This window comes from Mesoplodon densirostris, chromosome 8 (assembly GCF_025265405.1).
Source record: "Mesoplodon densirostris isolate mMesDen1 chromosome 8, mMesDen1 primary haplotype, whole genome shotgun sequence".
NCBI classification, from domain to species: domain Eukaryota; kingdom Metazoa; phylum Chordata; class Mammalia; order Artiodactyla; family Ziphiidae; genus Mesoplodon; species Mesoplodon densirostris.
The window spans coordinates 29,421,282-29,436,685 of record NC_082668.1 but is presented as its reverse complement, the minus strand read 5'-3'; the positions used below and the strand labels follow the sequence as shown (position 1 = coordinate 29,436,685).

At 42.5% G+C, this 15,404-nt stretch overlaps 1 long non-coding RNA gene and 1 pseudogene across 5 annotated transcripts in view; one reads left to right on the top strand and one right to left on the bottom strand.

Moving 5' to 3' along the window:
• The window catches only part of LOC132494863 (uncharacterized), a 66,371-nt gene extending 58,832 nt beyond the window's left edge, over window positions 1–7,539 (top strand). For all 5 annotated transcript variants that reach the window (XR_009533171.1, XR_009533170.1, XR_009533172.1 and 2 more), the window contains 2 exons: window positions 7,241–7,288; window positions 7,476–7,539. This is a non-coding gene — a long non-coding RNA (uncharacterized LOC132494863). The remainder of the gene's footprint in view (window positions 1–7,240; window positions 7,289–7,475) is intronic.
• Window positions 7,540–14,888: 7,349 nt separating this feature from the next.
• On the bottom strand, window positions 14,889–15,404 carry LOC132495358 (thioredoxin, mitochondrial-like; annotated as a pseudogene).

Here is a 15,404-nt window from a genome sequence, read left to right as displayed (position 1 = left end):
TAGAAAATTTGGCAACCATACACACGTGTGTGTGTGTGTGTGTGTGTAAAAGGAAAAAGTAGGAAAGAAGAAGCATGAGGGAATTCACCTATCTTCTTTGTATAGGATCTAAGTCAGTAAAGAGAAAACTCGAGTTTACTTCATTTGATCTTTAGAATATATCTGCACTAAAACAGGTGAATTAGATTACTTCCTTCCCAGACTTTCTCCCATTGTAATTCTAGAATTTGATGACAACTTTTGTAGCTACATTCAAAAATGGTGTTAGCTTACCAAAATGTCCATTCAACTAGAGCTTGTACCCATTGGAGCCATGTTTATAAACTCTAGCTCTTCATTATGTTTCAACTAAGAGAAGTAACACTAAACCGATGTGATCAAATGTATCAAATTTACCCCACAATAACAACCTCTTAAAAAATCCAAATTAAAAAAAATTAAGTTGAACCTATTACAAGTAGGCCAACAACTGATTTTCTGTCTTACACACTAGATATACTGTTTTGCTTGTCTATCCAGGTTCTGCATTGCAGAGAAAATAATTTAAAAGTCATAATGCTAAAATCTGGAAATAATATACAGCAGGGGGGAAAAAAATCAAAGGACAGCAAATTCCTGTTAAATTCTCTACTCTAAGTGTTGGATTCTTCTAGCACAGAGCTCTTAACTTCAAGGGCACTGTGTGTGGTTATGCGTTTATATACTGACTAGTCCTAGAGGGTGCCATTCGCAGTGAGCCCTGGTTGAGGACTCAAGCTTTGTAAGTCAATTTGTGAATATATATATTTATTTATTTATTTATAAAATAAGATAGACTGAGATGACTTCAGAAAGAAGAAATGACGATTCATTGTATGAAGGGACTCATTTCTGAAGAAACAAAGAAAAGTGACAATCCTGTACACAGTTCAGGAAAATGAAACACCATTTTGCAGGGGAAATGTCTTTTGCACAGGGCACCAGGCTGGGATGGCACCATCACCAAATTTTTGAAAGATGGCTGTCAAAAGCTGAAGCTATGTATCAAAATATGGATTTTGTATCTTTATGTATGTGATTTTGTGTACTGGGATTGTAGTTACTTGCCCTTTAGGATAGTTTTAGGTGCTATCATTAAGTTCCAAATATACTGCCTATGAAGTTGATTAATTTACCAAATATTTCTCAAACACCCACGTTATGCAATATAAGATGTGAGGTCCTATAAGGATTAAAAAGATGAGTAAGATATAGACCTTGACTTCATGTAGCTTGGACTTGATTTGGAATATAAGCATATAAGAATACATATGGTAGAGAAATACAAGATTTAAAAAAAAAAAAGCTGAGGCTACAAATATATGTCAGAAAGAAATTTAAGAAAATAGAAATTTAAGGAAATAGAAATTACTGCAATTTAGTACTGAAATAATTCCTTAAACAATGTTCAGTGGTAAGGAAGAGGAAACTCAAAATGAATAACAGGAAAAACTACAAGCTGGTTTTCACTCTGCAAGAATAGTTTCTCTTGTGCTTATACTCCCCGTCTGTGACTTTTTCAAACCACTGGCCTAAACAAATGACTCAAAAATCTAAGAAAGGGGTGGACCCAGGCAGATAGCTTCTGACTCTCCCAGCCTGAACAAGCCCATAAAAAGTCAGGCTTGCCACAAGACTGATGTTGGGTGCTGTCTAGAGCTGGCCTTTGAAGATGGCAGCTTCTTTACTTTCTGTCTCTGTGGCCAGCACTTTCCTCAGGAGTCAGGTAAGACTGGGTTTAGAACCCGGAGCAAGTGGCCTGTGCCTTCCTTTTCTCATCTGAAAAATGGGAAAACAATGAGCTCCTCAAGGAGGGATAATTAACATATGAAGACCATTTGCTACAGTGCCTGGCACACAGAAGTTTCAAAGAAAATATAACAGGTGTTGAGCCTCTGTTCAGTAAGGAAAGACTGAGCTTGGAGCCAGACAGATGGAGTTTGGGTGTTGGCTATGTCACTTACAGCTTAGTAGCCCTGGGCGGGTGACTTCAACTCTGTACCTCAGTTTCCTCATGCCTAAAATGGGAATAATGAGAGCACCTGCTTTGTGGAGAGTTGTGAGGAATGAATGAGTTAATACATGTACAGTGCCTGACACAGAAAATTCTCAATAAAAATCTTAGCCATTCATTAGAATAGGAATTAGCAAATTATTTTACCTATTTCACAGGGTTGTTGGGAGGTTAATATAAAACTATCCATAAAGGTACTTAGTGAAGCTTCTAGCCCATATTAAGTACTCAATCAGAGTTACGTATTACTTTGGTGATTATTATTACTATGATTATTGGTATTTTACTCTATTGAATAGTTCTGTAGTATAAAACAGATTTCTACATTTCTAACGATGATATATTATTCATAATTAATTAGATGCTATCATAAGTTGGTAAAAAACAGTTTTTCACATATGGCTGAGAAAAGATGTGAATTGAAAAGGGTTCCAATAATATAATGAAAGAAAACACTAAATTGATTAGCCTTTCTGGAAATGTCTTACTTTACTACTTTCCAGCTCTTTGTAATACAGATTTTCTGAGTTTTCAACATTTTGCCATCTGAGTTAGTTAAAGATATATTTATTTCTCCTGCAGTCATTTGAGTCAGTCCCCTGGTATTCAGCTAATTTGAACTCCGGTATTTTGGAACAGTATCTGTTGACACAAATATATTTGGCATCACTAGGGAATTTAAAACTACATACAGACAGCGTCATGATCCCTCACACTCAAGATGACCCAGTATTATTATGAAATACAAGGAGTTGCTAAAAAGTTTCATGCCGTCATTTCTATACTGAACATATGGGCATGTTAGTGTCTGGTTAGCATGGCAGTTACAAAGATTAAATTATAGTATTGCAAACATACTTAATGACATATATTAGGTGCTGTGCTATTTTGCTCAAAAAAAATAGAAATGGGAATCTGGTCAGATATGCAGCAAGATGTGTACTATTTAACTCACCCTGTATCTGATTTTGAGGTGATTGTGTGGGGTGAGAACAGTTCCCTCACTCGCTTCCTCGCAGAGGCTTATCTGATTCTAACTCACCTGAAAGAGACAGATGCCCACTTGAGATTTTGTTTTGGTCTTGCCTAGATATTTCCAGTCTACACAATTCCCTGATGGCTAAATTAAACTAAAAATCTAAGAATTCTGGAAACTGATTCACCTGAGAAGAACATTTGTGGCTCTGGGTCTTCTGCAGCAACATTTTATTTTTCTAAGTAAAGAAGTAACATGAGGAGGCCCTTAGTGCTGAAGGACCAGACTTTGTCACCTTGCCTCGGTTTCAGGTTTTCATGGGGCCTGTCAGAGGTCAAGAGAGGCCCAGGCCAGTCCTATATTAAACCAAAACAAAATAAAAAAGAAAGAAAAAGAAGGAAAAGAAGTGCAAAATAGAAATGAAAGTTACAAAATTTGTGGTATATTTTCAATGTCAATATCTAAGGAATAAACTGTTTCAACCTACACGTGTATTTATTCAGTTCAATATAATTATGCCATTCCCAAAATGATTAAAGGAGTTACTAGGGGATTTATTAAAAATATTGATACATCATACACAACAGATGTGGCTTAGTAATGAGACCCAGAGTTAAGTTGGGTGGTGATATCTTCTTTCTTCAAACCTGCCAATGCTTCTCTGTAATTATAGGTATAACCTGGTGGCATTGAGGCCCTTTGTGACAGAGGACTAGGGCCAGTGGCCCTCGTGGTGTTCCCCTTTGTAGGCCCAGGGCATCTGCACTTGGGAATATCCAGCTTATATAGGTACCACTGCCTGTTTTTTTAATGTCAACTCTCTCCTGCGGTCAAAGAGTGGATTAGCCTGTTAGTCTGGGCTGAACTGGCACACTTACTAATGGAATCCATTTGTTTCTTTCCACTTCTATGTGTTTATTGCTCTTTGAGAAAGAGGATCAGTTTGATCCCTTGTTTTCAGTGAATAACAGTCAAAGTGAAGCCTAGAATAGGATGACACGTGTACAGTGATAGAATCAATAGGCCTTGGGTGGGAGGCAATGGAGGACATAGAGAGATTTTGAGCAGGAAGCAAAAATAACACACACATTCTTAAAGGAAGCTACTGATGGGGGCTCTTTCTACAAGAGAGGACCTCTCAGTAGCCTAAGAGGAGTCTGGAAAGTAATGAAAGCCTCCTAACAGGAGCACGCTGGTCAAAGTTCGGTCCAACCCTGGGCTGTTATTGCCCATGCAGCCATTATCTCTGATTTGTTAGGAAGGCATGAGGTTTCCAGTTGGGCTGAGTAACCATGAGTTCATATGGGGATTGTCCACTTCCGTGAAATTTCATTTTCAGATATCAGAGGAGGCTTCCATTTCTCCATTTCCTAGGAAAAGCTAGGAATGAGGGAAAGGAGGAGGGAGAGAGGGAGAGAGAAGAGTAAGATGGGATCTTGGCAGATGGCAGTTGGTGCCAGTGAGTTAAGAAGGCTTGAGTTGGGTGGAGGGAACCTGAGGATTGGGAACCTTGGTGTGAGACCCAGTGAGAGAGAACAGACATAAGCGAAGGGAGGGCTAACAGCCAGCGGGCCTCCGCCTGGGGGAGGAGAGGTCCCACTGTATGACCCTGTGGAGAAGGACTCATGAAAAAGTCTGAAGCTGGTTTAAAATGACAGTTCATACAGTTTGTCAGATCGGGGAGTGGGATGGCCAGTTGGGATGGTGGGGATACAAAGAAGGCTTAAGGCTTGGGGCCAGTGTCCCAGAAACCCCTCTCCCTGCTTCTCATTCCTTTCACTAAGATGCACTGCTAAATAATTTAATTGATGAATAAAAGAGTTCCAAACTTTGTGATACATCTTATCTGGGTTCCATGCAGAAGCTGGGGGCCTTTGTTAAAGTATGTCAGGTCCAACTGTTCTCCAGTGGTTTCCTGTCTCCCCAGAGTATAACCTGAAGTTCTTTCCAAGGCCTGCAGGGTGCTTGAGGACCCAGCGGTGCCCTGCTGCCTTTTCTGACTTCTCTGCTTCCTTTCTCACCTCAGCCACCCTTCCAGGCCCCAGACCCCTTTGCTTTCCTCTAATGCAAACTACCAAGACTTGGCCCTCCCTGGTCCCCAGACTCCATAGGGCTGGTGCCCTCTCACTTCATTCAGATCTCTTTCTCTGAATTTATTCATTTCCTGGGGCAGCCATAACAAAGTACTATAGACTGGGTAGGCTTAAACAATGGAAATTAATTTTCTCACCACTCTGGAGGCTGAACACCTAAGATCAAGATGCTAGTAGGGCTGGTTTCCTCTGAGAGCTGTGAGGGAGGGATCAGTTCCAGGTCTCTCTCCTTGGGTTACAGGTGGCTGACTTCTCCCTGTGTCTTCACGTCGTCTTCCTTCTATGTGTCTGTGTCCAAATTTCCTCTTCTTAAAAGGATCCCAGTCATAATAGATTAGGGGTTACCCTAATGATCTCACTGTAGCTTATTACCACTTTAAAGACCCTATCTCCAAATATGGTCACATTTTGAGGTACTGAGGGTTAGGACTTCAATATATAAATTTTAAGGGGGACAGTTTTATGGGACAGTTGAGCCCGTGTTAGCCCCTTATCAAAGAAGACTGACTCCCTGACACATCCAAAATAGAAGTCCCTATTAACTGACACACATTTATTCTTTTTTTTTTTTTTTTTTTTGTGGTACGCGGGCCTCTCACTGTTGTGGCCTCTCCCGTTGCGGAGCACAAGCTCCGGACATGCAGGCTCAGCGGCCATGGCTCACGGGCCCAGCCACTCCGCGGCATGTGGGATCTTCCCAGACCGGGGCACGAACCCGTGTCCCCTGCATCGGCAGGCAGACTCTCAACCACTGCGCCACCAGGGAAGCCCCATTTATTCATTTTTGAAGGTCTCCTACTTCACTGTCAACCCTAGAGGGCCAAATTCTTTGTTTTGTTAACCGATGTATCTCTGATGCCTAGCTGATGCCTGGAAAGTAGCAGGCGCTCAATAAATATTCATGAAAGGATGAATGCATATTATGAAACCATTACAAATTACTCTGCAAAAAGCAATGACAGAAAAAGATGTTCAAGGTATATTGTTAAGTGAAGAAATCACATTTTAAAAAACTGCATGTGTAGCATAGTTTCATTTTAAAATCATATACATATAATTTATCTTTATTAAAATAAGACTTAGAGAACAAAACAAAAAATATATAAAATAAAGCTTGGAGAGATATGCAAAAAAGTGGTAATAGTGGGTGGCTCTGGGGATTGGATTTTGATTTCTCATTGATGTGTATTTTCTAATTTCTCTTTAGTGAATATATATTACTTCTGTAAGAGTAAAAAGACAATAAATTTATTAAAAGTTAATAGAAGATATTTACTCATAACTCGTAACTGGCTGTTATGTTAAGAGAGAAAAAATACATTATTTGTCTTTTTCACTGGGGAATGGTAGGAAACAGTACATGGGCAGTCCCTTGGAGCCCAGTGGCTGAGAGCACAGCCCACGGAATCCACGTAGCCTGGATTCAAGTCTTCATGTTCCACCTTCTAGATTTGTCATCGAGGCATACCTGTCAGTTGTACTGAGTCTCAGTTTCTCATCTGTAAAGTGGGGTAATAGTGCTACACTCAAGACTTGGGGCTGCCTTCCATCTCTGGCCCAGACTGGAATTTGATTCTTTTGAGCTCAATGATTTAGAAATTTTAGGACACAGAAAGTCAGGGACCAATCCAAGGATTGGACTTTCCCTTTATTCTCTGTTAAGGGCAGACCAAGCAATATCAGAAGTACCCCTTGGTCTTCCCTGGTGGCACAGTGGTTGAGAGTCCGCCTGCCGATGCAGGGGACACGGGTTCGTGCCCCGGTCCGGAAAGATCCCACATGTCGCGGAGCGGCTGGGCCCGTGAGCCATGGCTGCTGAGCCTGCGCGTCCGGAGCCTGTGCTCCGCAACAGGAGAGGCCACAACAGTGAGAGGCCCGCGTCCCGCAAAAAAAAAAAAAAAGTACCCTTCACATTGCTTCTGGGTACAGGGCCTGGTGGGGGGCGGTGGGGGGGCGGGGAATAATGAGGCACTTGCTGCCAGTGCCAAGTTTTTAAGGGGATATCAAAACAATGATCAAGATAAACAATACTTTAATAGAATATTTTTAATGAAAATATGTTTAAAAATCTATGATGAACAAAATATCAACAATTTTAATAGAGCCAGATAAGTATTATTAATTTCTCCTTTGTTTCAGGCTCCATTATGGCTCAGCATGGCACTGCTCCCAGCCCACAGACTGAAGGTGGGGAACCTTCAATTATTCAAATCATTATTAATCGCTACTTAACTATAATTAATTATCCAAATTATCCTGAGCCTCAGAAGTGGCATTGCTCTCTCTGTGATTATTTGGCCCTCAGTCAAGGCCCTGTAAGGATACCTGTAGGGAATGTATATTTTTCTGATCCGGTTTATTTCTTTCTCCTCAGCAGACACCTAATCATAATTGCTACCTAACCACGACCTTCTTATCTCATTGAGGACTCTGAGAGGCAAGTTTCTCCCTATTCTTTTATAGAAACATAAAATGCCAGCAAAGCATGATTTCTACCCAAAAGAGCGCTAAACAGAGCTTGCAGATGTTTCAGGCTTCTCCCCTGATACTTCTGGAGAAGGGCACACAGACCTTGCCATACCTTGCTTCAAAAGCGGGCAATAGCAAACAGCGTGTTCATTCCACCTACTTCCCAGAAGGGAAGATCCTTATGTAATGGGTCAGATGGGCCTTTGGTCCCATGTGGAGAGTCTCCCTGAGGGACGTTTATATTACTGTATCATGGGGGTTTTGTGGGTATTCATTTCTGCATGTCAAGCACTTCACAGTACACATTCACATGGAAATTACTAATTAAAAGTAGCAGTGATAATAACACTTAGAGTGCTGTTTTCATCAATGGTTTCATTTTACATAGCACACCTCCTTTGCTGAAACCATAGATTCTAATTTGCTCTGTCAAAGTTATCACTAGAAAAATAAGATATTCTTAGCATGTAAACGTTAGGAAATTTCCTCTATTACTCCTCTCCATTTGATTTAATGGACTATATGTTACTTTCAACATATAAGTTGGGGCATCACAAAACAAACTGAACCTATGGCAAATTTGCTTCTGCAGAAATCTGTGTTCTTTCTAGTTACCAAAAATCTCAGAGACCCAGGGGGGAAAGGAATTATTTGAATGGTGGGTAGTGCGTAAGACTTAGATATGGTTGCAGTAATTTAGCATAATCCATTGTAAGGTGATGGTCTGGACGAACTTCATAACAGTGAAGAAGTTGGCTTTGAGGGTTTTTTTCTCTAATTGAAGGAATGCTGCTCACCACACCTGCCCCATATTGTTATTTATTTATTTTAATTTTTAATTTTTTGGCCTCACCGTGCAGCACGTGGCATCGTAGTTCCCCATCCACGGATCGAACCCACGCCCCCTGCATTGGAAGCACAGAGCCTTAACCACTGGACCACCAGGGAAGTCCCTCACCCATATTTTTAGATTAATGTCTTTACCAGAGAAGTAAAACACACGGGGATTACATATCCTTGTCTAGTAAGAAGTCTGACTACTCTGAGACCACCACGTGGTGAGGGATGTCCAGCCAGACCCAGATGTTCCAGCCTTCGCAGACCAGACACCTGACATAGGAGTGAAGAAGCCACTGTGGACATTCCAGCCTCAGGAGACGTGACATGGAGAGGAACCGAGGAGCGCAGCCGACAGCCAGAACAGACACTCCAGCTGTGTGGCCCTGTGTGGGCCATCTTGGCCATGTCCAGTTGCTAGATCCACTGCCGCTGAGGCCCCAGCTGTCCTGGAAAAGGGATAAGCAGTCCCCACCGTGCCCTACCTCACCCATAAAATTGTGAGCGTTAGGAAATGACTGTTGTTGTTTAAAAATGCTGCAGGAGAACAGAAACTAGAAGGAGAGGCACAAAAGAGAATAGACTGAAAAATAAAAAATAATTATAACAGTTTCCAAATTGTGATTGTTGGTGCTCTCAATTCAACTTTTTCATTCATTTATCTGTTCATTCAAGAAAAATGTATCGAGACTGCCGCAAGCTAGGTATTCTACTTAGTGCCAGGGATACCAAAAAGCTGAATAAAATAGCTCTGTCCTCAGGGGAGTGGCTAGTTTAATGAGGGTGTCAAACAATTACCACACAATGTGATACAAGGCTGCTTTACGGAAGGAACTCATGCACTCAAGATGTAGAATCTCACAGCCTTGAGGGAGTCAGAGAGTCAGTGCAGAGGAGGACCCGCTTGAGTTAAGCCTCAAAGAACGAGTAGAGGTTTACCACATGGCCAAGGTGGGACACAGCAAACCGGTTGCAAAGAACAGGGTAGACTCATTTCGGACATTGGCTTCAGCTGCTTCTGTGGTCTCAGCTTTTCTTTGCCTCTCCTGGGCAAAGCATTGATTGCATAAACAAAGTATTATTTTCAGAGGAGTATTTGATTTTATCTACGTAGTAAGTACAACTGGAATGAAACAACTCATGGGGTGTATGGCATTACTCAACGTAGGCTCATCAAAGGAGCACCCTACGGAGGCCAGGTCTAGTCACTAGAAGGGACAAGGCCTTACCCGCCCCCCAAATGTAACCTAAGTCGTTGGGTTTTTCTCCAAGTGTTCTTCCTATTCAAATATAACTCTCCATCCAGTTTGCTGTCCTAATCCCTTCTGATAGAAAAGTTCTAGAGGTACTTCAGGGTGGATGCCATGCTATGGGTATAAAAATCGATTTGGGGCTTCCCTGGTGGCGCAGTGGTTGAGAGTCCGCCTGCCGATGCAGGGGACATGGGTTCGTGCCCCGATCCCGGAAGATCCCACATGCCGCGGAGCGGCTGGGCCCGCGAGCCATGGCCGCGAAGCCTGTGTGTCCGGAGCCTGTGCTCCGCAACGGGAGAGGCCACAGCAGTGAGAGGCCCGCGTACAGCAAAAAAAAAAAAAAAAAAAAAATCGATTTGTCTCCAGAACAGGACAATAGAGCCATCATGAGAAAAAATTCATGTCCTAAAGTCTATGATCTTTGTTTCTAGGAGGCATACCTGGTTAAAAAGGCATCTTCAAACTTTTCTGTGCTGTCAAGTTTAATGAAACTCCTCCTTCTAATATCAACTTCATTTGAGGAAGCTGTTGTCAAAAAGGCTACTAGGAGATACTGAGGGGAACACGTTAAATCATTGCAAGAAAATGGTTCTAACTTCGGTAAGGCAATTTTAAGAGAATAAAACGGAAATATCTTAAATGTACCAAGATGTCACACAAGGGAAACAAATGGAAATATGGAAATGCTGGGAGGAAAGGCGCATTGGCATGATTAAGAAAAATACAATTGAAAGCATCTAATGTGTTTTTTTTAAAACACTCTGCCTTGTTCTAAGTGGATTTGGCAGTGAGTTATTTCCTGGGCAAGTGTAGAGGGGAGCTCTCTTCTGAAACTAGTTAAGTGCAGACCACATGCTTTTACAGTCTTTGGAGCTGGAAGTAGAGCTGGCATCTGCTTTAGAAAACCAGGAGAGAAACGCACTTCTACCCCCACTTGGAGGTGATTGAAGGAAGCACTAACAGTGGGCCGAGAAAGAGTTTAGATTTCCTGTAACACTTAGACAAATGGAAGTAAATAAACCATTAAATGGCAGAGAAAAATAACTGTCCCAGGAAGGCAAGAGGAAACCCCTAGTCTCTCTTAAAACTGCAGGCTTTTCCTAGAACTTGTCTCAGAAAGTTTGTCTCTGATGTTTGTTTTGGAATTGTAGCCACAGGGGACGTTTGGGGCCAGAACTGACCTGTCCAGTGAGCATTAATTGCCCTGATGGTATGGTAAACTAACACCTTTTCAGGTTTTTTTTTTAGAGCATTATTTCAACTAAATTCGCATTCTCATCTCAACGGACTTACTTGGCAGAAAGAAACCTAGATGTCGTGAGAAGAGAGAAGATGGGAGAAGAGTTCAGAAGGAGTAGAAAAAGACACATAGAAGAGACACTGGGTAGTTTACTACAATGGTACTGACTATACCAGTACCACTGAATGCTCTACTTACTAAATATTCCGGATTATAATGTTCTGAAGTTGGGAATGAGAGAAGTCAAGTTGTTCCACATCAAATCAGGTATAATAGTTATTCTTAACTTTTTTTGTTTACATACATCATTGAGAATATGATGATAAGGGTAGACTCTATGTCCAGAAAATATGTACATATTACTTACACACAGAATCCTCTTCTATAAGAACTAATCGTGATACTCAAGATAGAATCCAATTAGTTACAACACACAAATATAATATATAATCCTGTTCACTTGACCATCGTAGACTTTCTTGCATCTAACCTAGTTTCATTCTAGAGTTTAAGCCTCTCTCCACTTTTTCTGTCCTCTTAGCTTAAGACAAGATCATTACAGAACTGCTGGTATAAATTTTTCATACGTGCTTGCAAAGGGCTATGAAATTTTATCATGATCATTCTTGAAGTTGAAACTTCTCTAATCTTTTCTTACAGACTGTTCGTTACAGAGAGTGCTTTCAATATCCAGTTTCAATATCTAGTTCTTCCTTCTGCATTAGTTACTCAGCTATATGATTACATTTTCTGAGCCTCCCTTGCAGCTCTGTGTGGCCATGTGACTAAGCTTTAAGCCAATGATATGTAAGCACTGTACTATGTGGATCTTCTGAAAAATCTCCCTTCTCCTCCTTCACCCTACTGTCTGGCATGAAGTCACAATAGCTGGAGACCAATAGCCATGCTGGGCCATGAGTTTGAGATGTGATGGATAAGACTGTTTGTTGACTCCCCTATTAGAAGATAAATTTCACGCGAACAGGGACCTTGTTTTTCTTGGTCAAAGCAACATTCTCTGCACCTAAAAAGTGTGGCCTGTGGTAAGGGCTCGGGTATTGAACAGCTGCTGAATGAATAAGATGAATGAATGAAGGAGTTTACTCCAGATCCATCCATGTAAAACACTAATCATCAAGTTCTCCCAGGGAATGTTCAGCCATCAGTAGGAATATGCAAGGTGTCAGGTTCTATCACAGAATCACACTCTTGCTTAATTCAAACCACATTACTTCTCTTTGCTTCCTTTTGGTCTCCCAGACTTGCCACTGTCATAAAAGGATACAGTTTTTTCTTACTGCCCTCCAATGTTCTCTTTTTTTTTTTTTTTTTTTTTTTGCGGTACATGGGCCTTTCGCTGCTGTGGCCTCTCCTGTTGCGGAGCACAGGCTCCGGACGTGCAGGCTCAGCGGCCATGGCTCACGGGCCCAGCTGCTCTACGGCATGTGGGATCTTCCCAGACCGGGGCACGAACCCGTGTCCCTTGCATCGGCAGGCGGATTCTCAACCACTACGCCACCAGGGAAGCCCCGATGTTCTCTTAAAACAACATATTTTCAAATCTGTTTTCATAACGATGCTTCCTAGTATTTTTTCTGCTTAGCAACTTAAAAATTCTTTAATTTTCAAGGTCACACCTACCTATTTTTGCATGCGTCTGCTGTTAGAGGCAGGCACTATTTTGAAACGATCTTAGGCGTTGTCTCTAGTCTACAAGAATATCCAAAATGGTATCTAATGACATTCCTAGGACTTCAGACAATATTATTATTGTTGTGGAATGTAGTCACTAGGTCCTAAGGATTTAACAAGACGTTGTTTACTGAAACTGAACTTCATTGAATCCTTTCCCATTCCACCGTGGTTTCCCGCATTTCAATCTGTTGCCTGTTTTTGTCCCCAAACCTTACTTATATCTTTTTTTTTTTTTTTTTTTTTTGCGGTACGCGGGCTTCTCACTGTTGTGGCCTCTCCCGTTGCGGAGCACAGCCTCCGGACGCGCAGGCTCAGCGGCCATGGCTCACGGGCCCAGCCACTCCGCAGCATGTGGGATCCTCCTGGACCGGGGCACAAACCCACGTTCCCTGCATCGGCAGGTGGACTCTCAACGACTGCACCACCAGGGAAGCCCCTTTACTTATATCTTTTAAACAACTAAATTAAATATTAATCATCCTTGCTTCCCTGATATTTGAGGTGACCTTTTCCTCCTGGTATCCTTTTAATAAAGAAGAATATTCCCTGTGGTCTTTTTTTTGGTCTCTTATGTGATTAAAGTGTTTGTAAAGTTCACACATTTTGCAATTACATGTCATTTTCTTCTTAATTTTTTAAACTCTTCCCCACAAAGTTGTTGCTATGTCTTTTAACTATTTGGAGGAACAAATAGTTCACATCTTCCACTTTTGTGACATACTTATTTATACCTGAGCTCCTTGATTTTTGCTCAGATTTCTTTTCAATTTATCCAACTTTGAGGGAAGATATTGTTTCTCTTTTTGTTAGGTATATTGAGCTTTTCTGATGTGTAAACTTCTCTACACATTATCCTCTCTTTCCCAGAGTAGCTTTCCAAACAGAAGCCTATTTTTTTTATTAGTTTCTGCTTTATAACAAAGTGAATCAGTCATACATATACATCTGTTCCCACATCCCTTCCCTCATACATCTCCCTCCCTCCCACCCTCCCCATCCCACCCCTCCAGGCGGTCACAAAGCACCGAGCTGATCTCCCTGTGCTCTGCAGCTGCTTCCCACTATCTATCTACCTTACGTTTGGTAGTGTATATATGTCCATGCCTCTCTTTCGCTTTGTCACAGCTTACCCTTCCCCCTCCCCATATCCTCAAGTCCATTCTCAAGTAGGTCTGTGTCTTTATTCCCGTTTTACCCCTAGGTTCTTCATGACATTTTTTTTTAATTCCATATATATGTGTTAGCGTACGGTATTTGTCTTTCTCTTTCTGACTTACTTCACTCTGTATGACAGACCCTAGGTCTATCCACCTCATTACAAATAGCTCAGTTTCGTCAGAAGCCTATCATAATAGAGAAGAGTAGAGGTCGTCAGATGAGCTCTTCCTAAACCTATCCTCTATCAGAAATGTCTCAATTCTGACAGACCCAGAATAGAGGTCTGTCACCCAGGTCCTCTCTCCTTGCTTTTCTCTCAGCCCAAAGCTAATGTACGCCTGCCCTGGAATGCATCCAGTTCTGCCTTCTTGGGGACTTCACTCTGTCAATTCTGCCGTCTCCTCTAACCTCAAACTCCTTTTTTCTCTATCAGCTCTTACCTTTTAACATATAAATGTACTCACATTTTTTTTCCATCTTGAAAATAAAAAAAGCATTCTTAACTGTACATCTCCTTCTAATGACTACCACATCTCTCTTCTCAACCAAATGTTTGGGAAGAGAATCCTTGTCTCCATTTTCTCAACTCCTATTCATTTCTCCTTTTTTTTTAGAGAGGATCACATAAAGTTCTTTATTACAGACCTACAAAAAATTAGGGAATTATGTATATTACTATCACTTGTTGGGGTTTCTTTTTTCCTTTTTTTTTTTTTTTTTTACAAAACAGCAGCAGGAAAGAAAAATGCAGGAGGCAGATGAGCCAGGCACTGGGGTTCAGATCAGAAGGGAGCAGGGAGACCAAGCTGTTACTGCAGGCTGGCCCCAGGACTCTGTCCCAGCATCCTAGGAGCACAGCGACAAGCCCTAGAGGGAGCAGAGAGTGGGTGGGGAGACGGCTGTCCCAGCTCGGCGGCGGCACCGCTCCTTGGGCGGCCACCCTGACGGTCAGCCAGGTTGGGAGCACTTGAGGCTCCTGTGTTTGGGGGCCTGGTCTCCAAAGCATGGACCCACAGGGGCCAGGCAGAGGGAGGAGATGGAAAGGGCTGGCACAGAAGGGCTGTGTGTTCTATCTGGGTCCCCCGGGACCATGGGGCCCAGGTGGGCGGGCGCAGTCAGGACGCTTCCCTGCTTGTCAGCCAATCAGCTTCTTCAGGAAGGCCTCCAGCTGGTCCTCATCCTTGAGGCCCACAAACTTGTCCATCACATCCCCATTCCTGATGGCCGGCACGGTGGGCACAGGTGACACCTCATACTCTATGGCGAGGTCTGTGTGGTCATCAGTATCCGGCTTGGCCATCACCACCTTCCCATGCTGCTTGGCCACCACCTTCTCTAACCTTGGCCCCAGGATCTTGCAGGGACCACACCACTGTGCATGGAGATCCACAACCACTGATGTCTCATTGTTGACAACTCAGTCTTGAAAGTCTGGCCCATCCTGGATGTTAAAGGTCGTTGTACAGACTCTGGTGGTGTATATTGACTGGGCTTGGCTGGGTGTTACTGTCAGGTTATTAGGACTGCGCTGTGGGGCCTGCAGGGCCCTGGAGGCAAGGGGCGCCCACTGACTCTGAGAGGGCTTCCTGCAGATTATGGAGGCCAGGAACCTCCTCAGGAGAAGTCGCTGAGCCATCTCCCTGCAGCGAGA